Consider the following 25,641-nt stretch of genomic DNA (forward strand, 5'->3'; position numbering starts at 1 on the left):
AGGTTAATATCCTCAGTAGACAGCATCATTTCATCAATAAGAGAACTATTCAATGACCCTGTATTGGAGTGAACTCAGCATAATCAATTAGCTTTGTCAAGTAAACAGATCTGTCCCTTTGGCTGCTGCGTAACTTGATATTTCTTCCTGTTCTTACTGACTCCATGAATGGAGAAACAAAATACCCTGAAATTATACCAGCTCTGACTGAGGAAAGAGAGCTATTTGAAAAAGTGCTTCACTGAAAGTGTCTGTCATTCTTAATCAGAGGTTTTTCTCTTTCAGCAGAGAAGGGCAGTAGGACAGGGCTCAGTCCAGCATCACAGAACACTTAAGCAAAAACAGTATTTCCATATTTTGATGAAATAGATGCAAATCAGTTGGCAAGCAAAATAAAATAACTAATGTGCCTTGCACAACTTGACATAGCTGAGTTATTATCTTCACAAAGTACCATCCTTTGCTTGCTTTAGAATTTTTCTTTCTCTTATTTTTGTTTTTTATAAAATAAGAATGTAATTACTATAATGCTAATTTGAAAGTAATGATTTCTATACACATTAGAGGCTCTGAGACACAATCTATGATAGGTCATGAGATAGTGGTCTCAGACTGGCCTCGTGTAGTTTGCATTATGAAAAAAAGCATGGGAAGGAGAGATCATTACTCTGCATAATTAGCAGGCTTAATTAAAAAATGGCCCTAGATATCAGCTGTAGCACCAGCTCAACAAACCCCCTAAGGCTTGTTCATAGATTCTGCTGCACTCTGATTATACTAGTATGAATCTAGGAATAGCCACCTGGAATCACTCTCTCAGATGGGCATTTGCTAAGTGCTAGTACACTGTTATTAAATCAGTCTGTTTGGCACAATTTTGTAAAATGATACAGGCTTTTAGACCTTTAGCAATTGAAAAGAAAGCATGGCCAGCAAGGTGGAGTAATTCACTCTGTGGGGTTTCCAGCATTCCTCGTTTCTATTAAAGGAGGGCCTTCACAAATGTATTTGTCCAAATTTCTTCAGTTTCATAAACCCTAATCAGTTTGGGTTTGTCAAACAAAGCCCAACTATGACAGCTTAAAAAAAATTAAATCACCTCAGGTTTGAATATCTGCATTTCAAATAAAAGTGGACTGCAATTTTGATTTCTTTATATACCTCAGATTTGAGATATTCCCATAAAATCGTATTTAAAGTTTAACATCTCTCTTCTTCTAGTACTAGTTTTCATCCATGTTGGACAATATATCATGCTTTCTTCAGAGGTACAGCAAAACCTTTCCTGCACACTACTGACCATGTAAACAGGCCACTCATTCTAGACAGACAATTGTTTTTGCAGGGAACAGATAGCAGCAAGGAACATAGCTGGACATGTTAGGGAGTGAAGATTTTCCTGTGCTGTTAAAGCAGAGATTGGTTTGATCCAGTCAGAACATGATTGTCCAAAGTGGAATGCCACTAGGACATTGGAGCTAGTAATGATGATTAAAGGACAAATCCCCTTTGGTAGGTATGTACTTTATATATACCAGCAGTTAAAAGGCGAAGTTGGGATCACAGCAGCAAGGCAGACAACTAAGGTACTTTTTTAAAGGGCTGTTGTAGACTGATTCTGGGGGATTTTTTATCACTTTAGCTGTTATTTTTACCTGTTTAATAAAGTTTACTACTGCAAGAAGGAAAACAGAGAGACTCTTAAACAGTAAAGACATGACTTTGTGTTCTTTCCCCCAAAATGCCTGGGGTTGTGAACAGGCAAGAAATAGGGTAACATCCCTCAGGCCCAGTCCATGACAGCTGGACACTGCAGCACCCTGATGGCAGCAGAAGGACCTCCATTGTCCTGGGGCAGTTTGGACACATCACCTCTCCTGGAGGATGCCTTTGAGTGCCGGAGGTAGGGCACTCTCATCGGCACCACTCTCACCCGTGAGGAACCTGCCCTCTCCGGAGACCCATCTAAGTGCAGATACTATTAAGATATTTAGATAATATGGCAACATGCTTCTTTTTATGCTGAGCCCTTCCAGCTGATTAGTCAGGGAAATCCTTACTATCTAGTCAAGACGCTTTCTGGCATGTTTAACATCTTGGGAGTATATTTTTATGTTTCTTTAGGTTGAAGTTATCCTCCTAGGAACGTATCTATCAGAAGAAGGAAGAACTAAGGAGTATACGTGTCTGTGGGGAGCAGACAAAAGTTTCTATTCCATGGGAGAATCCTGAACTAATAAAGTCCTGAAAGGGAATGAAATCTCTCACAGAATGTATTCTCTACTGTTGAGTACAAATAGTGTGCGTTTCAGCAGGAATGACGGTTTCCCTATTCCTAACTAAAAGGCATGAAGGAAAAGTAGAAATCTCCAAGAAAAATGACTGAAGGATAAATCAATACAAGGTGAAAGGTCAACAAGCAGCCTGCTGTTAGTCTGCCAAAAAGTATTTAATATGTTCACTTGATATTATTCACATTCTTTAAAAAATGATGTGAGAGAGAGATAGACACACAGCAATACAGCATTTTTTGTCTTAGTAAGAGAAAAGGCTTTGCTAAGAAACATGCACTGATCTAAAAGTAGTGTTTATCCCTAGAGCTTTGACACCCCTTGAGGGTTAGCCATTATTGCAAATGCAATGACAATCTTTCAATACAGACAGATTAGCTATTTTCTAGAGAGCTAATTCAGTTCTTCGAGTTACATTAATTTATCACAGTTTAATTACCACTAAAATTATACTAATTCAAATTAGAGGTGGCAGTCATGTAACACATGTTATTTGATACCTTGTGTGAATTCTTGAAAAATAATTTATTGTCTGTTAGGACAGGACTTCACAATTTCCATCTACAAAGATACTCGCATCTGGTAAAGATTTTTAACAGTTCCTAGCTGAGATAATTTCCGTAGATTTCTGTCTTCACCCCACCATTCAGACTTTTTCATAAGCTGCAGTTTAGCCTTTTCTCTGGGATGGAGAGTGTTTCTTGGACTTGTATTTAAAACCGTTACAGCTCTCTTTAATTAAAATACTGCTCTAATTACAAGGCAATGAAATTATAAGGAAAAATAATAAAACTAGGAACACTACAAAAATGATTCTATAATTCAAATACACCTATATGTCCCAAATGGGATAGGATCAGTATTCCAAAAATAAAAGGTTAGACAAAAAAAAAAAAAAAAAAAAAAGAAGCAGAGAGGAAAAGCATGGAAACCAACTATAAAATACCAGGAGGGTAAACAGCTGACACACATGTAAGGTCAACTGAGAGGGTTATAGGAAATATGTAGGACAGGAAGAGACCTTCTGGGTCAGCATAGATACTTGTGTGATACCAGCCTTTTGATAAATGGATCAGATTGCTATTTTAAAACTACAGAGGCTTTTCCCACCAGTATTTGTGCTGAAAAGCTGTGCCAGTGTCCTATTTTAATGTGTGAACTTTATTCTGATTTTCAATTGATGTTCAGCCTCAGCAACTCTAAATGCACATGTTCTTTAGCAAACATCCTTTGCATCAAACAAGTCTCCCTTACCCAACATACCAGTCCTCTTTATGTACTGAAAACAATACTTTCCCCTTTCACCTTTCTAGTCTTTCCTCATATTTCCTTTCTTTATTCTTCTGATTACACTGACAGACTCCTCTGCACCTGTATCTGGTTGGGTTCTTCTTTCTTAAAACTGGTGGAACCAGAATTGCATTTAATATTTCATTGGTCTCATGAGTAGCTTGTACAGACGCCCCATTAGTTCTTTTTCCCTGTGGGGAATATCTCCACCGCATACTTACTTGGCTTTGCCCCAGCTACAGCCAGCTGGTGACTCACAGACATTGAGTGATAAGTCAGCAGTGCACATGGATCTTTATTCTCAGTCTTTTGCATGTGTGGAATTCACGGCTTGTAATTGAAGTTCTTATTGGTCCATCCGTCCCCGTCCATGTCCCCCCCCCCCCCCCCAACCCCACTCCCCCCCCCCCCCCCCCCCCCCCCCCCCCGCATCATTCTGGTTTGCCTCATTGAACTAAAGAACTCTGAAACTTAAATGCAACATTTTAAATCTGTGTTTCAGGATAGGCATTAAATTTCACATTTAATTAGGAATTCACAGAGAACTCCTAGGAACTCATGTGATCTAAAGCCTACCAATTTCTAGGTACTCAGATACTGTCTTTCATAAAGAAATATAACCAAATCTCTTAAGTCTTCAAGTCACAATTTAGAATTCTATCCTCTAAACTCAAGTACAATATTGCACACAGCCATTTTTGCACCATTTGGAACATTGCTTGTCTTCTTTATTTTATCAGATGTCTAGTTTCCAAATAATAATTTAAAAATCTCTGTAACTGTCCTCCAGAAAGTTCCAGAGGCATTCTTTTGTTCAATAAAAATCTCTATAACTGTCCTCCAGAAAGTTCCAGAGGCATTCTTTTGTTCAATAAAAATATCTATAACTGTCCTCCAGAAAGTTCCAGAGGCATTCTTTTGTTCAACAAATGTGTGTGAGAAGAGTTGACATGCATACCATCTTAAAGTAACAAAGTAAGTCTAAAGACTCCTACAGTTTACAGAACTAGAATATAAAGAGAAATGAATGAAAACGAAGTTACTGAGGAAAAATTTCTGTTGTTTGTTGGATTTATTTTTTTTTTCTTAGTGAATTTCCATTCATACATGCATGATTCATCTCGTCTAACTTTAGCCATTTAAAACCTATTTATGTTACCCTAGCTGGGTTTCTAAGCTTCCTCTATAACCAATGGAGAGAGACTTAGTCTTTTCAGCCTAAAATAGGTGTTTAAGATAGATAGCATTTAATGTTTTATGATTCATTCTGCCTATCTTTAGATTGTCTAGAAGTTCATATCTTTCTTCACTGACTATAAAAGGAATGTATCCAATTAGTATAGACCTTCATGAGTAACGTGGGGACAGACAAGATAGACAAGATGAACTTCAATCTTTGATCTAATACGTTATTTGAAATAGGAATGGTAATTAAGGTCCATGCTGGTGCTTTTGAAAAATCCAACCTTCCCCTTTTAATGAAGCAAAATTTCTTGAAACGAAACAAAGGAAAATGAACTAAAATACCAGACTCTTCAAATGGCCAAGAAAGAGAGACTTAGAAAATAGTGACCCTTGAACAAGAAGGACAAATCTATAAATCAGGCACTCAGAGAATTCAATAAGTGTGGATCTACATGCAAAAAGTAGAGTTAACAACTTGAAAGTCAGAAGGAACTTTCCTCAGCGAGAAAATTCATCAGACCATAAACCGAAAATGAAAGCTCTGCAGGATCGGGGAGGGGGGCTCAAAGTGACACTTAGATCTATTCTGTATAAAGGAGAAAGCCTAGGACAATTCACTAAAGGTGTGAGAAGCATTTGGTACATCAAGGCTATGCTTTGTCTGTGGGCAAGTATTATTAACTCCTGGTGAGTCCATGGGAGCTATGCATCTTGGTTTGAAAGTGCTCTAGTTGTAGGGTCAGATGCTGGCAGTGGAATATTCACCTTGACTTAAATTTAGCCCTTCAGAGTTCATCAATTTTAGGCTAAAATGTGTATACTGACATCACAGAGAGGGAGAAAGAGAGAAAGAGACAATCATTTGCAGAGGAACTTCGTTACACATCCTAGATACTTTGTTTAAAGATTTGAGGAAGCGTATCATCTTCGATTACAAGTGTAAGATTCAAACGCAGATGATTTTGTCTCAAATCCATAGGATTAACTGACCAACTCCCTTTAAATGTGAAAAGCTTCTGAGCACCTTCAAGCACAGGAACCACAGCTCCTAACTCACTGTTGTAGGCACCATCCAAGATCACAAGCCACTGAGGAACTTCTGAAAAAAATTATTGCTTCAATTTTAGATATCCCATTGATAGTGATCATAAATTACTTCTCAATGTTTTTTTGCAGAGTTTATTTTAACTTGTGCTATTTATTTTGAGAGGTTTTATTAGAGGTTAAAATGGTTTATTTTAAAAAGAACAAACTTTCTGGTAAAAATAATAATAATAGCAGCCTCAATAAATAGAATGGAGATGTATACAGTAACATTAGTGTCTGATTTCAGCTCTCAGGGCTAAAGATATTGGCAAACTTCTTACTGCAGGAAAAAAAAAAAAAAAAAAAAAAAAAAAGAGACCTATTGAGAAAATATCACAATATTTTACACCTAGCCCCTTCCTCTGGTTTGAGTCTCACAGTCCAGTCACATCTGTGAATGACAAAGAAGAAAGATTTTATTTCATAGGATGAGCTCTCACCTCCACATCCTGCAACCTGCTTATTCTGACGCTCCTGACATTGCTGCAGTTTCAGCATTCTCCAGTGCCTTTACATGGTATCAAGTTACTAGACGATGTGTCAAGGGGCACACTCTGGAGCTCCATATGCCACAATTAGGAAAATCTATTGCACTCTCCAAAAAGCAAAGCCAATGCTGCACAAGGTCACCAAACACTAATAACAGCAACTTCATGCCACCGGAATTTATAAGGAAAAATCTTCCTCAAAAGTACTTGGATGGAAAACAGTAATTTGTATTCCATTAATACCCATGGATAATATAAAGATACTAAATTAATTGTATATACAAGAATGGTCTTTTTGTTAGCTACAGTGTGTTTATGTATGAAAATCATGAGGTGAAAATGAATACTGAAGACAATTTTTGTTACTAATACCTCTCCTGTGAAAATGCTGGAGCCAGGTTTTCAAGTACGCATAAAGGGCCATGAGAAACTTAATTTCAAGGTCTATTTCTGACTAGTTTTCTGTTCCCTGTTAAAATAAGTGGCATTTTTTCTCCATCAGGAACCCAGGATTTTCAATACTAAATTAGTCCACAGGTCTATTGTATCCTGTAGTCTTCCCACAGTGAAGTTGTTACAAGAAACAAAAAATTTCCATAATGTTCACCATGCTCATTACACAACACTGGTTAGTTAAAAATAAATAAATCAGTATTATTTCCTCAGACAAAATTTCTCTTTTAACATGAGTAAGAAGCACTATTTATTTTAAAGAGCTTTTGATTTGTTCTCTTCATTTTATCTGTTTTATAATTACCATAGTCATTTATTACACTGTCACGCTGACAACATAATGCCACAATCCTCACTATGGTTTCTGAATGCCATGGTATCTTGGTGATCTGTTACACAACATCACAAGTATCTCTTATGTGCAATTATTTCTTAATTATTTTCCTCAATGGAAAAAATACTGCAAATCATTGACATACGTATGTGTCTATGTTATTTATATTTGTATATTTTTATATTAATAGATTTTTAAGTACACAAGGGTCTATTATATTCATCTAATGTAACCTCTTGCACAACACAGTGATTTCTTCAGTAAACCCAGCACACTAACCTGTAGTGTATTTTTTAACAAGTTATCTACTCTTGTTTTGAAGATAGCATACAAGGATACATCATATTCCAGGGTAAATATGATGCACTGTGTGCATTTCTTATAGAATGTAAGATTTTTTAAAAAATATTTTGTATTTGGAACTGAAAGCGAGAAATTGAAAAATCTTAGACTTTTACACAGACATTTCTAGACAATCTCGATGTGACAAACAGTGTAATGGAAGATTCTTACCGTGGTTCAAGTATGCCACACTTGCAGTCAGAACAAAACAAGCTTTAAAAATGAGAAACAAAAGCTTGAATATAAATATTATTCTTCAGGAGGGCAAGCATAACATGTGGCAGGCAGAATTTATTCCTCACTTTTTTAGTGAGGACTCTGTATCACTGAGGACATGTGTTATTGGTCAACAGCAGTGGAAATTTCTTCAAAGCACAGATTTTTCTAACCATTTGAACTGTTCAGATGCATTTTAGCCCATAAGAACATCACAATGTGTTGTGAAAGTCGCATTCTCTGCAAAGAGAGTACGGCCTCATGGCCAGATTGAGTTCAGAGTGTGCAAGGACCCTGTAAACACGGCAAAGTGACTTTTCCCATTTGTGGGTACAAATATTCCATCACCTGATAATATGTCTTGTGCAACACCTTAGAATATGAAAATCATCCCGTCTGTTCATATGTCATTTTAGTCTGTTTTTCTTCATCCAGCTGTGTGACAATTGCGCTGTTGAACTTCAAAACAGCAGAGAGGAAGTCTTTGTACAGACAGGCACTTCCACTGACTTTCATATTTTCATAAAGTGAAAGAGATAAACCTGATCCTTGCTCTTGGCTTAGTTGGCACAGATATATGAAATGACAATAATTCACTTTTCTCCTACACATCAGCATTCAGGGGATAAATAACTATGATAAATTGCTCTAAGCATTCAAGACGTGTAAAGAGGACCTGCTAAGAACTAGTTTTGGAAGCATGACCTAGTGGAATTTGGATCTTCAGATGGACAATGCTTGTGTGCCCAATTTAAGCTCTTAGGAACAGTACGACGTGTTAGGATTTTAGATTATTAGGAGTTTTAAAAAACATGCTGTGAAACCATGACATAAGGTACAACTGTCTTCACAAATTAAAGTGAGTATAGCTCTTAAAGTTTAAATCTTGGATTTTGATGCTCTGCAGAAGTTCAACTGAATAAGCTCCATGGTGTCTAGCAGGGAAGTTATTTTACAGGAATTATCCCTTGCAAAAGAAATTAGATCAATCTTCCTAACCACAGTCTTCTAAAATGTTTTTAGGGTTTTTTTTAAGACAGGTAGAAATGGCAGATTAGTGTAACATGCACCTCCACTGCAGCACTTCTGAAATTCTGCTCCACTGATATTTTAACTGAAAAAACACCACCTCAACCTGAAAAAAATCATCACCTACAACCGTGGAGGATAAGAAAAATTTCTTAGTTTTAAAAGAAATTCATGCTCTGATAGCTATCCTTTCCCATTTATATAAACCCAGAGAATTCCAGTATCTTCCACTGTTATCTTAAAGTTTAAATCAAAATCAAAAGATTAAAATACTTTTTTGCTTTCTGGTTGATACTTAACAATGAAAATAAAAGAAACTAGAATATTATACCAGATTATATCCTAGAACTATATCAGCTCCATGATAACTTGAAAAAAAAATTAAAAAGAGATAGCAAGTACTAATTTATGGTGACCCTAGACAGATAAATTTTGTCCCTTTTAAAAATAAAGAGAAGGTTTCATTTCAGGCAGACATGTACCTTTAATCTGGAAATGGCAAATTAAACTCTGATCCTTGGGATTTTCAATCTGAATTGCTAACGGGGAGGGTGGAGAAAGCTGTTTAAACTCTTTCTATTCAGTGAATTAAATAAATACATCTCTGAGACTACACAGTCCAAGACTGGCCTTTGGAATTCACCTAAGGATGTTCTGTGTCTGAGTCCCTGCCTCTGCTTTAAGATTTGTTAAAATATAGGAAAAGAAAATACAAATACACACACATACAATCTGATTTCAAGATCTTCCCTCACAAAATACTGTCAAATTAAGACTTGTCTAGTATTCCTGTGTAACTAATATTTTCCTGCCTGACTTGTTGTAAAGAAAAATAATTAACCAAAATGAACACCACTGAATTTTTACTTGGCTCTTCAGTTCTAATTCACTAACATTCCAAAATTCTTATCCAGAATATGAATTCTGGCAATAGAGAGATTTAATGTAAATTATGGAACTAAATCTCAAACAGCACATTAAAAAAAAAAAATCTTAATTTGCCCAGATACAAAAGCCATTTACTGCACATATGCTTGAATAACAGGTGTTTGATAAAAATGCAGTTAGCAAATAGAGAACCTGGGAATACACTGATGATAACGGAATGTGGAACAAAACTGGGTTCTTTCCTGTGTACCTGTCTCCTATTCAACCTTGTTGAAAACCCATGAGTTGTCTGGATTTTCACTGAAGCCTCTTTTGTATACCACTAACATCTGCAGAGGGACATACCCCTGACTTAGAAGAAGAGAGAGAGTCATAAACAAAACTGTGATTCAACAGGAAATTTCTAATTTAATAAACAGCCTTACACTAAATTTTAGGCCAGAAATGATTTTTAGAACATTTTATCAGACGTAGTTAATTTGGCTTAATAGTATCTGTGGAATTTTCATCACGCTACTCATGATTTAAAGGCAGTATTAAAGAAGAACTGGATTATATTAATAATAATTCTGGTGAAGTTTTAAGTTCTAATACTAGGGTCCGGCTAACTTAACCTGGGCATTTTAGAGGCCATTGTCAAAGACAAGCTTGCCATCCTAGCCAGTGAAGTGATGTAATTCTTCCAAGGAACAATTTATCTGATCATTAAACAGGCCTGCAAGACAGCTGAAATGAGCATGCCACTGACTGTAGAGGCACCTGTGGTGTGGAGATGCTGCAAGCCTTTTGAGCTCAAACGTGAAGGAGGATGGTGATGCCCTACAGCCCACCCCACAGCTGCAAGTAACAGCACTGGCAGCACTGTGGCAGTTTGCCTTGATGTACCAAACACACCCATCTGCAAGCAGAGTAGGCAACAAACTGTAGGAAAGAAGTAGACATTTAAAAGAGCAAGAATGATACCTCTCAGACTTAATCTTTCGTGTTTTGACATGATGACAGCAAAACACATAGGGCTGCAAACTGAAGGACAAAATATTGCCGCTAAGAGCTTACTGGTTTTGCTAAAGGCTATTAAGAAAATGGAAGCTATTACCATCATGCCAAATAATGGTTCAATAATAGCAGTCTAATGTGAAATTGAGATACTTTGTATCACTCTAAAATGATCATCCAAATAATGAACTCCAAACTCTTCAGCAGAAGATGGTGTTTTCCCATACATGTGTAGCTATTCCATCAAAATGCATAGTTCACATAGTTGTTTTTCAATGCGGATTTTCTGTGGTGACAACTTGTGAGTTGTACACCTGCACTGTAGGGGTAAAAACCCTATTATATACTCCTTATTCAGGGAAAAATACTTCGGATCCCAGTTAAAAGTAAGGATCAATAATTGGAAAATTCTCAAAATCTTCAGCACATCAACTTTCAGTAAAAATCTGCCTTGTACAAAGTTCAATGTCTTTTACTAGCAAGTGAACAATAAACTTTGAAATCTCAAATATGAGTTCCATAATCTGTTTTTAATGTATCCTTCATTATATTGTATTGGCCAAAACACATTGTAATAGGAATAATATCTATTTGATGGGTTTTGTATAATAAGCATAATAATATAAGTATATGTAACATTTGAATTTTTCTATAAACTATAAATATACTATTTTATACAACTATAAAAATTATAGCAGCAAAACATTTTAAAAATATTCTCTAATAAAACTTCAGTTGGCTACCAAAAGGCATTTTTGAACCTAGGTGTTTTATGCATATTGTTAAATGACTGAGGACAAATAATCATGAAAGACACCATAAATCAGATTATCAGAAGGCTTCATAAAGTGTTATCAGTTGATGATATTGTTACAATCAATTCCACACAGCTGAATGCAATAGCAGATTTACTGGTGATCTCTTTTGACAAGTCCAAGTCTAACAGCTTGTGCCTCATTCCTACACAGAGTAGTGAGACAAGGAGACATGGAGGTAAAAATAGAGACACCCACGGAGAAGAAATGGAACTAAAATTATTCCTCTGTGGGTTCAAGTCACTTAAATTCTGCCTCATTATTCTAATAAGTGCCAATATAAACCACATTATATCCTCCCTATCTTTTTGTGAAAGAAAAGTCCACGATATAAGAAAAACACTTGTGCAAATGTATTTACCTGAGACACAACAACTGAGAAATTGGAACCTCTAATTTCAATTTCTTTGCACTCTTCCTGGCCTAAAACATCTGAACTTTTCAATATGAAATAACGCTAACCTCAAAATAGTATATATAATATTAGCTGGACTACCTTTTGCTAATTGTTCATTTTAGTCTCTCCAAGGTAGAAAGGAATTAGAGTGCCTTGATGAGAAATAATGGTCAAATATATTGATCTGCACTGCAAGATCTACAAGCGAGTCCAAAATGAAATTATCACAATTTAAAATCATATAAAGAATGTATTGACTGTCTGCAAAGTAACTCAAATGTGTCCTAACACAGAACAATGGTTGCTAGTAGCCCTGGAATTGGGCCAGTAACCTGACAAATTATTTGGATACATCCTATTATTAGACAATTATTCAACAGAAATAGAATGGAACAATAAGGTTAATTCTGATGACCAAACAGTGTGGTTATGACTGTTTTAACACACTGTTACTTCTTTTGCAATATGGTGATATTCTTTGAGGTCATAAACATGCCTTTATATGCTTTGCATGTTATGTATGTTCACATATGGATGTAAAAATATACTGACATGTATACATTATAGATAGATAAATGGATTGGTAGTTGCATACTGACACATGCTGCATACAACGCATTTAATCAGAGCTGTGAACAATGTACAGCCAGACCAAATTCATTAAGAGGATTTTTACAGGTTCACCGGAAACCCTCAACAGCACTTGACAATAATCAAAGCTTTAAATACAATAGCAGGAGTTGAGTAGGAATTGAGCTGGCACCAGAGAGGCTAACTCTGCACATCAATACCTAAAAATGAGAGTTGTTGTGTGAAAAAGAGTGCTAAATTGGAGAAGTGCCAGCTGTTGAAAGCCTACGTTTAAGGCTGAGTCTGAGAATTGCCAGTGTTTACGAATGAAGATCGGAAGAGAGGAGGATGGTTCTGAAAAAGCAGTGTCCACCCACAGTGGATGGGGCTCAGGACTGGCAATCCAACACCTATACTCCACTGCCTATTGTGTCAGCCTGCGCTTAATTTTCCCGCTTCTCCATTAATCCATCTCAGAAGGATATTTCCTTTTCTTGTGAGATGTTGGATACCTGGACATGAAAATGCAGCAGAGCAGATCAACCCATTTTCAGAGCTGTGCTAAGGAATTATGACAATTTTTAATACCTGACCTACCCTGATAATTGCCATGGCCCTGATCCTGTGAAGAGCGATATGTGTGTGAAAATTTACATGCTATAATTAAACCCAAGGAGACTACTTTCAAAGCCTAGAGTTAAACAAGGAAAAGTTTGTAATGAGAAGTCATATCTTTCATTAGATCTGCAGATATAATTGGAAAAAACAGACAGACTGACTTTCTTGCATACAAGCCCCATTTCATGTCTTCGGGTCTTGGCAAAGATCCAGGTCTTTGCAGGATTGAAGCCTAAACTTTATTATCAGCATTTCACTAGGTATAAATGCTGTTGTAAACGCGGCTTATTAAAATCTTGAGTTTCTTTGCTTAGAATCCTCCCCAAAACAACCAAAAATTATGGCTTGTTCCCTAACTGACTCCTTTGACCAATATGAAAATTTTTATGAAAGTATTTCAAATACTCAGTTTGATAATTTGTTACAAAATTGTTTGTTTTGTTTAAAAAATAATTAAAAATTAATTGAGCCAATGCATGAGGGATAAATTGACTCTGTAACCCAGCATTTACAGAACCCATCTGGGATATGGGAGACCAGCATTGAAGTCTCTGCTTTTACAAACAGTTCATTAGTTTTACAAAGCAGAACAACTTTATCAGAGGAGATTAGCAAGCCCTACTTCAGAAGAGCCAAAATCCTGGTTATGAGGATTCCTTGAGTTGATCCCTTGGGATGTGAGATTCATATACTCTTCCCAAGGGAGGCCGCTTTGGCTACTTCTGCACTGTTAAATCACACACTCTGTGGGCATTTCTGCTTCCTTTCTGAAATTCATTGGGCCATTAAAAACAGTTATCTACTGTTTTTTAAAAAAAAATAATAATTTAGAAACTTTGAAAGCTGTTAATTTTTGGAGCGTATTCAGGACTTTCTAGTTTTTGCCTCTGGTTCTTACCAGTAATTTACAGCTCTAGTAAATTCAAGTTAGGCTATTTCTGCCTTCAGACACATGGACACATGGTCACAGCTGTCTCTCACCTCGAAAAGGTGCCATGTATATGAACAGATGTCAACTTCAAAGGTTTAACACAAAGCTGGGTAAAGTTATGATGTGATTTTCATCAACTTCATTGAGCTTTGAGTCACCCCCACAGGTGTAGACTAAAGAAGGTGCTGAAAGAATTAAGATTAGGTCTGTTTCTCAAAACATGAGGATGGAGATGGCAGTGCCTATGACCAAGTTTGGTGTAATGGTCCTGAAAATGTCTCCAAATTGCCAGATTCAAGAGGAGTAACTTTACATAGGAGATGCAGTATATGCCAGACAGCGGTCTGATTTTGATGAACAGTGAATCAGGACCACCAGTTTCACCACAAAGCCCATATCTCTCAGTTTAAACACAGACTCAGAGTTTTGTAGTTTGGGCTCTGGCAGCGAGCACTCTCTTGAACTTGGTTTGAGAGCAAGTTAATCAGATCGGTGGGGTATCTTGCAAAAAAAAAAAAAAAAAAGTAATTTCAGGCATAGTTTTCATGAACAACCTGAGTTGCAGTTTGCTAAAGGCTGAAATCGCATTCTGTATAAAGTGTAGGTACCTGCTCATGCTATGTATGCTCTGCCCTAAGCATCATAATTGGGAATCAGAAACTGGACAGTATGGACTACCATCTCATCTGATTCTGGCATTTTTCTATCTTTATATTCATGCCTGGAACCACCTGCTGACCTTCGTAGATGTACAAGCATGTTTTATGATTCTATCATGTTTATTTTACAGCTTCAGTGGTATCTACCACTTGCCCAGACATCATGGGAAGTGATACCCCATGAGTGTGAGACATGGCTGGTACTACCAGGCCTGTGTCTGGTGGGGCTCTCAGCATCTGGATTTGAAGGGTGGGGAAATAAGCAGAAGGAGGTGTGCCTAGCTGGTCAGAGGCTCGCTTTCTTTTGTCAGGGTTTAAGCAAACTCCACTCTACTCTCTGCTTGTTAAACAGTAAAACCAGGAATATTTCAGATGAACAAAATATGCAGCCTACAAAAGAATAAAAGTTGTCATTCCCATGTAAGTGTTGTCTTCCTAAACAGCACTATAGCCATGAGAAGTCATGTCAAACTTTGATTTCTGAAAAGGAATGTTGATTCCAGATTTGCTGCCTCAGTTCACCTTGATGAAACATTGACCTAAATGTATCCCTGAGCAGTCACATAATTCAGCTAATTTTTGTCACACTCTTCAGAGCCAGTAGTCTCATGAAACTCTAATGCACTTCTGTTGCTCTTTTCCCTTAGAAATCAGCTCAAAGCACAACTCCATAGTCTGACTTCTGCTCTGTCTTGTGTTCCTGTAAAAGTTCTTCACATGTAATGCCTGCAAAAGCTATATAGTAAATAATAAAGGATAAATCATTAAATACATGGGCAACAAAACTTTCCTGTTTTTTACCTTAAATCCTAAGCTTCAATACACATTTTCTATCTTTTACGTCCAGATGCCAATGTGTTGCACCTGTTTTAGACCTGGATGCACGTAAAGGAAATTTAGGCCTCAATTTTTGCAAGAGAGCCAATCAAGGGATTTTGTACATAAATATTTGCCCATGAGGTCTTGTCAGCAAGAACTACCAGCTTTGCACAACTGGTTGACTTCTAGGCCATAGCTGTAGAAAGTCATGGTTCACTGTTTAACTAGCACCACAAACACACAGAAGAGCTCTGTGGAAGCAGATAATAGTACAACCATAGTACAACTATATTCTGAATTTTATTTACGGTTACTCTCATCACGGTCATCAAGTTCTGGAAAACTAGCAATGCAAATATCACTACCCAATGACTGCTAAAATTTGTGGGTTGAGAAAACAAGTTGTTTACTACAAACAGCAATCACTTATTTCTTAAAAGAAAATGGGAAGAAAAAAAAGAGGGAGAGATTCAAAATAGAGCTGGGGGGGCAGATATTCAAATATTTCATCTTTCAATGTATATATCTTTTTCTGCATCACTAACATGACATTGGTGTCAGTTAACACTTTTTAATATCTTCAAATGCTTCACTTTTTTTCCATTTACTAATTGAGCCTAGTTATTCACCAGATAATGAGACGGAGGGAAAGGTTTCTTTCCCAGTGAAGAATCATTTCTTTGGAATCAATCTGGCAGTCCTTAATCACCTACTAGAAAACACTAAATCAATTATCCATAAGGGATCATATCCCAAAGTTCTTATTCAGACTTTTTCAAGGAAAACAAGCTTCATTCAATGAGAACTTAACTTAGAAAAAGATGTAAATATTGGAACTGAGCCCAGTGATTGTACAGGGGGTATCTTTTAATCAGGTATTAAGGTTTTTCTGAGCAGGCTGTAAATGTAAATATTACTTTTTTTTTTTTCTACTGTAGCTATCATTCTTTAGTATTATCTTAATGTACTTTGTTGATATACAATGAAGGCTTTGTCCGTGCAATAAAGGACAAACTACTGGAATATAAGAAATCTGCAGAATACAGGAAAAGGAAATAAAACCCCTAACTGCTTAAAAGTGGTAACAGCTGCTAAACAAAAAGTCTGTATGGTTGAGCTACGGAGGACTAATTTAATTTATCTGTCAGTGAGATTGCTTCCTGTCTGCTACCTCTGGCAAATCAATCAATAAATCTATATGCAAATAAATAGTAAAGTAACGACTATTTTTACCTTGTTCAGTAAATGCAGATGAATGAAAACTGACCCAGAAGGGAAGGTTTAGAGGTCACTGTGACAAATATAGCACTCATGTAAACGATGTTGGTAGCTGGTCAAAAGTGCCTTTAAATAATGGGACTTCTGTTTATCTGGCAGTAAGTGTAAACTGGAAAAGGAAAAATTGTGTCCCATTACTTCAGGTCATGGCAGAGATCAAATTACAGCCCTGCCATAACCTGGAATAGTTTCAACTGAAATTAATAAATTACTCCTGCTTCATTCAAAGGTAAAACTGGTCTGCAGGAAAGTTCAGAAAGCTGTGCCCAGCAGTGGCTGTGCTCATATTTGCTGCTCCTATACATCAGCACTGACAGAGGTTATACATTGGCCCATAGGATAGTTTGGGTTTTATTCTAAACCTAAAAAAAAAATCCAGAAAATCCTGAAATCCTTCCATTTAGATCTGAACTTGCTCCTGCGATTATGGATTTAAACTTGTGCTTCCCTAAAAAGAAATGATCTCTTGAAGTGAGGTCTTCACGGTAACTTCAAACTGTCATTAGAGTGCAAAGTTAATTCTTCCTAGTATCAGAGGAAATGCTTGTTGCAAAGCTGAGTGTGTGATATAGACAGACTTTTTTCTCTGCTAGAATGAAAAATTATCTATTTTATTTCTTTGTAGTCCTTTCAGCATTGGACTTACTCAAATTATTAGACCAAGTCTTTTATGTGGGAGTTTGTTCAAAGTGCTCACAGTTAGAGCTGATCTAATAATAGTAAATATATTCCAATAATGTATTGTTAAGTAGCAAAAGAAATGACCGAACTTATTTGGTAGTAGCTGAATTAAAAAATACATTCACAAATTATTTAGTCAAGATAAAATGCTTATCAACTACATTTTTTTACAACAAATATTTTATTATCTTTAGTGAAAAACTTTTCCCTTGCTTCACACATGGGCTGTATCAGTTTATGTACAAGACTTCAACAATCTTCATGGTTTTATAATAGTTAAGATGACACTATGTAAAAAAGTAGAGGAAATGTTAAATAAAGAGGTTTCTGTCCCACTTTTGGGACTTTTATCCTTTATCCAACAATTACATAATTTAAATATATCAATCTGATAGTACTGTCAAGATATTTAGGCTGTTCCTCCCAGAAATTTCACTTCAGAGGCAGACTGTGTCTTTCAGAGACAGACTCTCCTGTGTCTTTCTGGTACCAGGACATACTCAACAGGATCCAAGACAACTTAAGGAAAAAATGCCAGGAAAAGAAGCTTAAATTTTATTCATAACAGTAACATCATGAATACCTAAAAAACATGCTTTTGCTTCAAAGGCAATTGTATTTTGGTTGAGAATGTGACAAACCAAAACCATTTCCAGCCCTGTAATAAAACTAATCCTCAGATGTCATTTCAGAGATTAGATTCTACAGAAAGCCTGAAATTAGACATCTTTCATGAAATTTGGGTCTGAATCTACACTTTGCAACTCAGGACCTTAAAACACTAAAAGCATTCCCAAACACTTGAAAACCTGAGAACGCATCTTTCTCATAACTCAGGTACAGCCAGCACTGGTTTTTTCTTTAGTTCCGCAACACTGTAAGCCACTGTAGTGAACCTGACACTTAACTACGACCATAGAAACACAGAACAGCTTGGGTTGGAAGCCACATTTAATGATCATCTAGTCCAACCTCTTGCAATGAGCAGGAACATCTTCAACTGGATCAGATTGCTCAGAACCTCACCCAGCCTGACCTTGAATGTTTCCAAGGATGGGGCATCTACCACCTCTCTGGGCAATCTCTTCCAGTGTTTCACTACCCCCATTGTAAAAAAATTTCTTCCATATATCTGGTCTGAATCTATCCTCCTTTAGTATAAAATCATTACCCCTTGTCCTGTCACAACAGGCCCTGTTGAAATGTTTGTTCCCATCTTTCTTATAGGCCCCCTTTAAGTACCAAAAGGCTGCAATAAGGTCTCCCCAGAGCCTTCTCTTCTCCACGCTGAACAACACCAACTCTCTCAGCCTTTCTTCATAGGAGAGGTGTTCTATACCTCTGATCATTTTTGTGGCCCTCTTCTGGATCCACTCCAACAGGTCCAGGTCTTTCCTGTACTGAGGTCTCCAGAGCTGAACGCAGTGCTCCAGGTGGGGTCTCATGAGAGCAGAATAGAGGGGCAGAATCACCTTCTTCGATCTGTTGGGCATGTTTCTTTTGATGCAGCCCAGGATATTGTTGGCCTTCTGGGCTGCGAGTGCACATTGCTGGCTCATGTCCAGCTTTTTGTCCACCAGTACACCAAGTCCTTCTCTGCAGGGCGGTTCTCAATCCCTTCATCTCCCAGCCTGTACTGATACCAGGGGTTTCCCCAATGCATGTGCAGGACCTTGCACTTGGCTTTGTTGAACCTCATTATGTTCACATGGGCCCACTTCTGAAGCTTGTCCAGGTCCCTCTGGACAGCATCCCATCCCTCCAGCATGTTGACCGCACCACACAACTTGGTGTTGTCTGCAAACTTGCTGAGGGTGCACTTGATCCTACTGTTTATGTCACTGATGAAAATATTAAACAGTACTGGTCCTGATACAGACCCCTGAGGGACACCACTCATCACTGATCTCCATCTGCACATTGAGCAGTTGACCACTACCCTCTGGATGCAACCATCCAGCCAATTGCTTATCCCCTGAACAGTCCACCCATCAAGTCCAAATCTCTCCAATTTAGAGAGAAGGATGTGGTGGGGAATGGTGTCAAAGGCCTTACAGAAGTCCAGATAGATGACATTCATAGTTCTTGCTTTGTCCACTGATGTAGTCACGCCATCATAGAAGGCCACTAGGTTGGTCAAGCATGACTTGCCCTTGGTGAAGACATGCTGGCATCTCAAATCTTCCATGATCTTCTCAGGCATAGAGGTGAGGCTGACAAGTCAGTAGTTTCCAGGGTCCTCCTTTCTACCCTTTCTAAAAAACGGGTGCAATATTTCCCTTTTTTCAGTCACCAGGGACTTCACTTGACTGCCATGACTTTTCAAGTATCATGGAGAGTGGCTTGGCAGCTACATCAGCCAATCCTGTCAGAAATCTGGGATGCATCTCACCAGGTCACATAGACCTGTGTATATTCATGTTCCTCAGGTGGGCACAAACCTGATCCCCACTTACAGTGGGACAGACTTAGCTTTCCCAGTCCCTGCCTTGTTGTCCATCCACTTGAGAGGTGTGGGAAGGGAAGTTGCCACTGAAGACTGAGGAAGAAAAGTTGTTGAGTATCTCAGCCTTCTCCTTGTCTGTTGTTACCAGTTTGCCAATCTTAGGAAGTACACTTTCTTTTATGTTCCTTTTCTGGCTGACATTCCTGTAGAAACCCTCATTGTTATTCTTTGTTTCACTTGCCAAGTTCAGCTACATCCATGCCTTGGCCTTCCTGACCCCATTCCTATATAATGAGGCAGAGATACTATACTCTTCCAGGATATCAGTCCCTGCTTCCACTGCCAGTGCATTTCCCTCTTGCCCTTTAGTTTGACTGGCAGGTCTCAACTCAACCATTCTGGTCTCTTACCTTCCTTTCCTGATTCCTTACACCTGGGGATCGAGAGATCTTGTGCTCTATGGAAAGTGTCCTTAAAGATTTGCCAGCTCTGTTCTGTTCCCTTGTCCCTTGGGGCAGTTTATTAGGGGGTTCTATTGACTAACTCCTTAAACAAATGGAAGTTTGCTTTCTTAAAATTCTAGATCAGGACTTTACTCTTTGGCTGACCCATATCCCTCAGGACTGAGAACTCCACCAGTGCGTGATCACTGCAGCCCAGGCTGCCTCCAATCTTGACATTACCAATTAGCTCACTTGCATTGGTGACCATCAGGTCTAGCATTGCATTCCCTCTGGTAGGGCTGTCTATTACCTGGCATAAGAAGTTACCCTCAATGCATTCCAGGAGTCTCCTGGAATGTCTACAGCTCACCATGCTACTTTTCCAGCAGATGTCAGGGTGCGACAAGAGCCTGTGAGTGCAATGTTTCCTGTAGTCAGAGTAAGAAGGTTTCATCAATAGGTTTCACTTGATCAAGCAGCCTGTAATAGACACTAACCACAAGGTTCCCTTTTTTGCCTTGGTCTCTAATTCTTACCCATAAGCTTTCAACCTGATCATGGATGGCTATTCTTCACAGACAACTTTTTACACTCTATCCATTTCTTGATGTAGAGGGCAACCCCTCCACCCCTCCTTCCTCACCTGTCACTTCTGAAAAGTCTGGAGCCATTGATAGCTGCACTCCTGTCATGAGATTCATCCCACCAAGTTTCAGTAATGGCAACTAGGTCATAGTTTTCTAGCAGCATGGTGGCTTCCAGCTCCCCCTCTTTGTTGCCCATGATGCATGCATTGGTGTAGAGGCACTTCATCTGGGCTGCTGGCCGTGTCACTTTCTGGGAGGAACAGTCCTTAATTCCTTTGAGTATTTTACTCATGTTTCTCTGTTGGATCTTATCGCCTCAGGACTCCCTGACTCATCGCTGTAAGACTTCAAGTGTGCTGTATTGTACCCTGCACATCTCAGAGTAACCGGGTGAGGTCCCTCACTAGCACTCTGTCCCTCTAACCTTGGTGTGTCTTTTCACAACTTGTCATGGGCAAGGTTAATAATATCCCACTTCCCCTTCAAGTCTAGTTTAAAGCTTTGTCAATGAGCCCTACTAGCCCATGAGACCCTCTTCCCTCTAAGAAAGGTGAATCCCATCTGACACTAGCAAACCTGGTGCCGTGTAGGCATCAAAAAAACCAAAACTGTGGCCGTGACAACGGCCACAGAGCCATGTATTTATAGACTGGGTTTGTCTGTTTCTCTCAATGTCTCTGCCTGCAACTGGAAGAATAGAGGAAAAAATAACCCATGTTCCAGATTCCCTTACTAACCATCCCAAGGCCCTGAAGTCTCTTGACTGTCCATGGACTGCACATTGTGGCTTCATCCCATACATATGGAAGAGCAGTAATGGTCAAGAGTCTGAGGGCCGTACCAGGCTAGGAAGTTTCCTAGTGATGTTTCCTAGTTGTAAATTTCCAAAAAACATCACCTACTTCTTCAAGTGCTTTATCAAAACAATTAAATTTGAAGCATCCCAGGAGACCTAGTGCTGGACTTTTTGCCTGAATAGCATCTGCTCTCTGAAAAGAAAGCATTCGGTTGTCTACAAATGGAACATCCTATTATTTTTCAGAGAGGCTTTTTGCCAGCAGTATTTAGAACAAGTAGATCAACACATGCTCTAATTATATTTAGCATAACATCCTTATTTAATATGTAAATGGTTATAGTTATTCTTTAATGTCACTTGTAATAAATCTACACTGCATTAATTCCCCAAGTAAGGGTGCATTATTTAATTCATAAATTTAAAAATAGTCTTTCAAAAATGTTTACTGTTTACAAATAATGGTAAATACAGGTTCAGAGCAAAGTTACAAAACAGAAGGTTTTTTTCTGGATTGGTTAAAAAGGTGTATTTTCATTTTGGCCATTTCAAAATTTCTTATAATTGTAAATGTTTTACTTGTTTTCCCTCTTTAAAAGAAATCACATCAAAGACCTAAGACCAGACAGACAGACATCATGTCACAGAATCTCTCTCTATGCATTTAACAAGTGACAATGTCAGTGAATTCAATACACATGCAATTTGATTACAAAGCAGAACACAATGCTCTACTCCCTAGGTACTTGTAGAGGGGATGCACAATATTAAATATCTCTTAAGGCAAAACCTCCCTAAAAGAGAAGTGTTAGAATATTTTGGCTGCTTCCTCAAAACCTTCAGAAAGACAGCATCACTGAGGAACAAGAGCTATCTTATAATAAAAATGTGCCCTATTCTCTTGTTTCAGGAGAGCTGTTTTCATTCTTTAAGTTTTCCAGAATAAGCATTTCATTACAATGAACTGTGCTTATTATATTCTGTGTATGGGAGGGCTTTGCAAATTCTCCATGAGACAGCAGATTTCCTTAAGAACCTCAATGCACTTCTCTGAGGTATAATTCTACCCCATCACTGATGAAATCTAAACAAACGTATCTCACTGATGATTACCGATAGGATCCCTTCTGCAAGGATGAAGTTGCCAATATTAGACCACCCTTCATTTTACAGAGCCCATGGGACTCAGTTTCACAAGTCCCTTCAAATTTCCAGTGCAATCCAAGCAGTTCCAAGTTTTCTCTCCCGCACATGATAACCACATAACCCATTATCCACATAGCCCATCATCCACATAACCCATCCAGATGTTTTTCCTGAAAATGTGAGCAAACATATTTAGGGAAGTGAGTTCAGCTGGTAATCACACAATCCTGTCAATGACTTCCTACCCCAGGTGTGACTTTCTCTTTCTCATACAGTTAATAAAAAAGCACAGTATCTCCAAAGGAGGTAGGCAGGTGAAATAAAAAAATAAATTTCATTTGGATTAGACTGGAATCACAGTTTTATAAAGTACCCTTTTAACCCCTGAAGTGTAGAAAAACCTTAGCCTTTGTGATACGTAAGTCTCCTATCACATGTTGACACCATAAAAGGCATAGCTGGCACCTACATGTATATCAGGTTTAGGTGTGAAACATCTTGCTTATGAAGGGTGGTACTGACCAGAATGAGGCAGCCATTATACAAATGCATGTGTTAGAAAATGCAAACTATATAAATGAAAACATGAGAAAAATCACATTGTTCCTCTTTTTCATTTTGCCTTTTTCATTTTAGCTCTAGGTTTGTAGCAACACATAAAGAATAGGCAAACTGCATCCATTCTTTAAAAAAACAGAAAAAGTAATAATAAGAAAAAGTCTCTCCCCATGGTTTATCCCACTCAGAGCAATCTACAAAAAGAACAAGGGGCGCTTGCTCTCCTTCCCCATCAGAATGACTGCTACAGAAAAACTGATACATGTTCACAGTTACACCAGCTGCACATCCCTCCCTCTTCTGAACACCAGTCCTCTCTCACTTTGGGGATGTATCTGTCACTGCAACACAATCTTTATTTATTCTTATATTTGCCTATGCTTTTATATTTAATCTGGTTTGTTTAACAGTTCTCCCCTGTTGTTTTCTAATTCTTATGCATATATTCAACTCTGCAGTTCAGTCAGTCTGAAAGCAAAAAGCACTTGAAATATCAAATTTCAGACATTTCACATAGTTTTGAACATTTTCAGGCAGAGCCGCCACCAGAACACAGAAGATATTTTTGACAAAACAAAGTTTGGCAGACTAGTCGCACTTGGTTCCTATTGTGCTGATTTCTGAAAGTTTACAGCTTCCTGAAATGAGCATTGTCCTTCCATTTCTGGGAAGGAAAGTAGGATAGCTTGAGATAAAATTGTGCCACAGATTTCTCAGCCTGGTGTCTCTCTCAGAATAAAATCAAGAGCCCTTCTTAGACTCGAGGAGAGATTCAGCGTGCACGCTAATTAATAGAAGCTGCTTGCTTTCTCAATTTGCACATGCAAAGACAAGAAGACACTTAGCTCCAAACAGTGAGAAAGATCTGGAAGAACTGGCATTTTCTTGGACAGGCCTATGGCCAGAAAGAGAGGAGAGGAATATTTCGTAGAAAAGAATAAGAAAAAAACCAAGGCAAACCGTTTCATTTTAAAAGGCTTCTTCCCAACATTATTCTGCCTGAAATGCTAGAAGGTCGTTGTGATACTAGCTGGAACTGCTGTGAGGTAATTATATGTAGTTACATAAAGCAGCCTAATGCTAGCCCAGCAAATTGTCTAAAAGAAGGGAACGTATTCCTTGTTAAATGTTTTGTCATGATGACCATGCCCTTTATTTATCTCTAACACAACATGCTTATTCTGCCCCATCTACTGTTTTCACCCTGCAAATTTATGAGGCTCTATTAATCTTCTGCCCTGCTGACTCTCTCTGTTGCAAAGTGTCAGCAGACTTTTGTACCTTGCTAATGTACAAAGTGCTTCTTATGAGTAATATCAGCATTTTGCCTTTTAATTGCACATATAATTTTTAGGTCTTACAGCTAATAAGGGAATTGAGACCACAGTTCATCATTGTCTCGAATGGTACTCCAGGGGTGTAGGGACTGTAGAAGCTCAGAGAAGAATATACTTGTCCTCGTTCCAAGCTATAGTTTCTCTCATTATAGCAGCCCCATTCACACCAGTACAGTTACAGGTCTGCCAGCATTTCCATTATATGCCCAGCTTTTTGGGGTTTCAAAACTGTTGTAAAAATTTATAAAACACAGCATATGTTCTGTCAGCTTAGGGTTGCTTGTTTTTTGTGGGTTTTGGTTTGTTTTTTGGTTTTTTTTGTTTTTTTTTTTGTATTAGTGCTTCTGTATTATTATAATTATTATTATCATTATTATTACAACTTTCTATATAAATTGATTTTGCTATTTTAAAAATCTCATTACTTGCAGGAGAGCAAATGTTGCTTTGAGGTCCAGCTGAAAAATGGTATTCTTCATATTCAAACTAGGTCATGAGTTTGTTCATTGCTTGTTCCATCTTTTCCATCCAAAACCCAATTAAAAAAGTGATAGCCTGGTGTTAACTTGGAACATTGCACAGTAATTTTATATTAACAACCTTTAACAAGGAGTTTTCCCCTCATCTTGAAATTCACATTACCGAGGAACATTCCTACTGTTCAACCAGTTGGAGGGAAAAATATAAGTTTGCCTTCCTTTCTTCTATGATAGTCAATTAGAGAGAAAATCTCATGTATCATATGCTGGAGGGTTTGAAGAACATGTGCCAAATTGTGCAATTAGATGCTTCTCTCATAAGTATGCAAAGCAATAAAAAGTAAACAGATTGACTGCTGGAATATCATGCCACAGGAGCTGCGTGTAAGCAAATGGCAGGCTGTTCTTAACTATTAGGCATTACTTTATTGTGGAAAAGTCCACATAAGCATCAAAGATCTGGTATAGTTTTCAGATCCTGAT

Source organism: Athene noctua, chromosome 1 (genome assembly GCF_965140245.1).
Source record: "Athene noctua chromosome 1, bAthNoc1.hap1.1, whole genome shotgun sequence".
Lineage (NCBI taxonomy): Eukaryota > Metazoa > Chordata > Aves > Strigiformes > Strigidae > Athene > Athene noctua.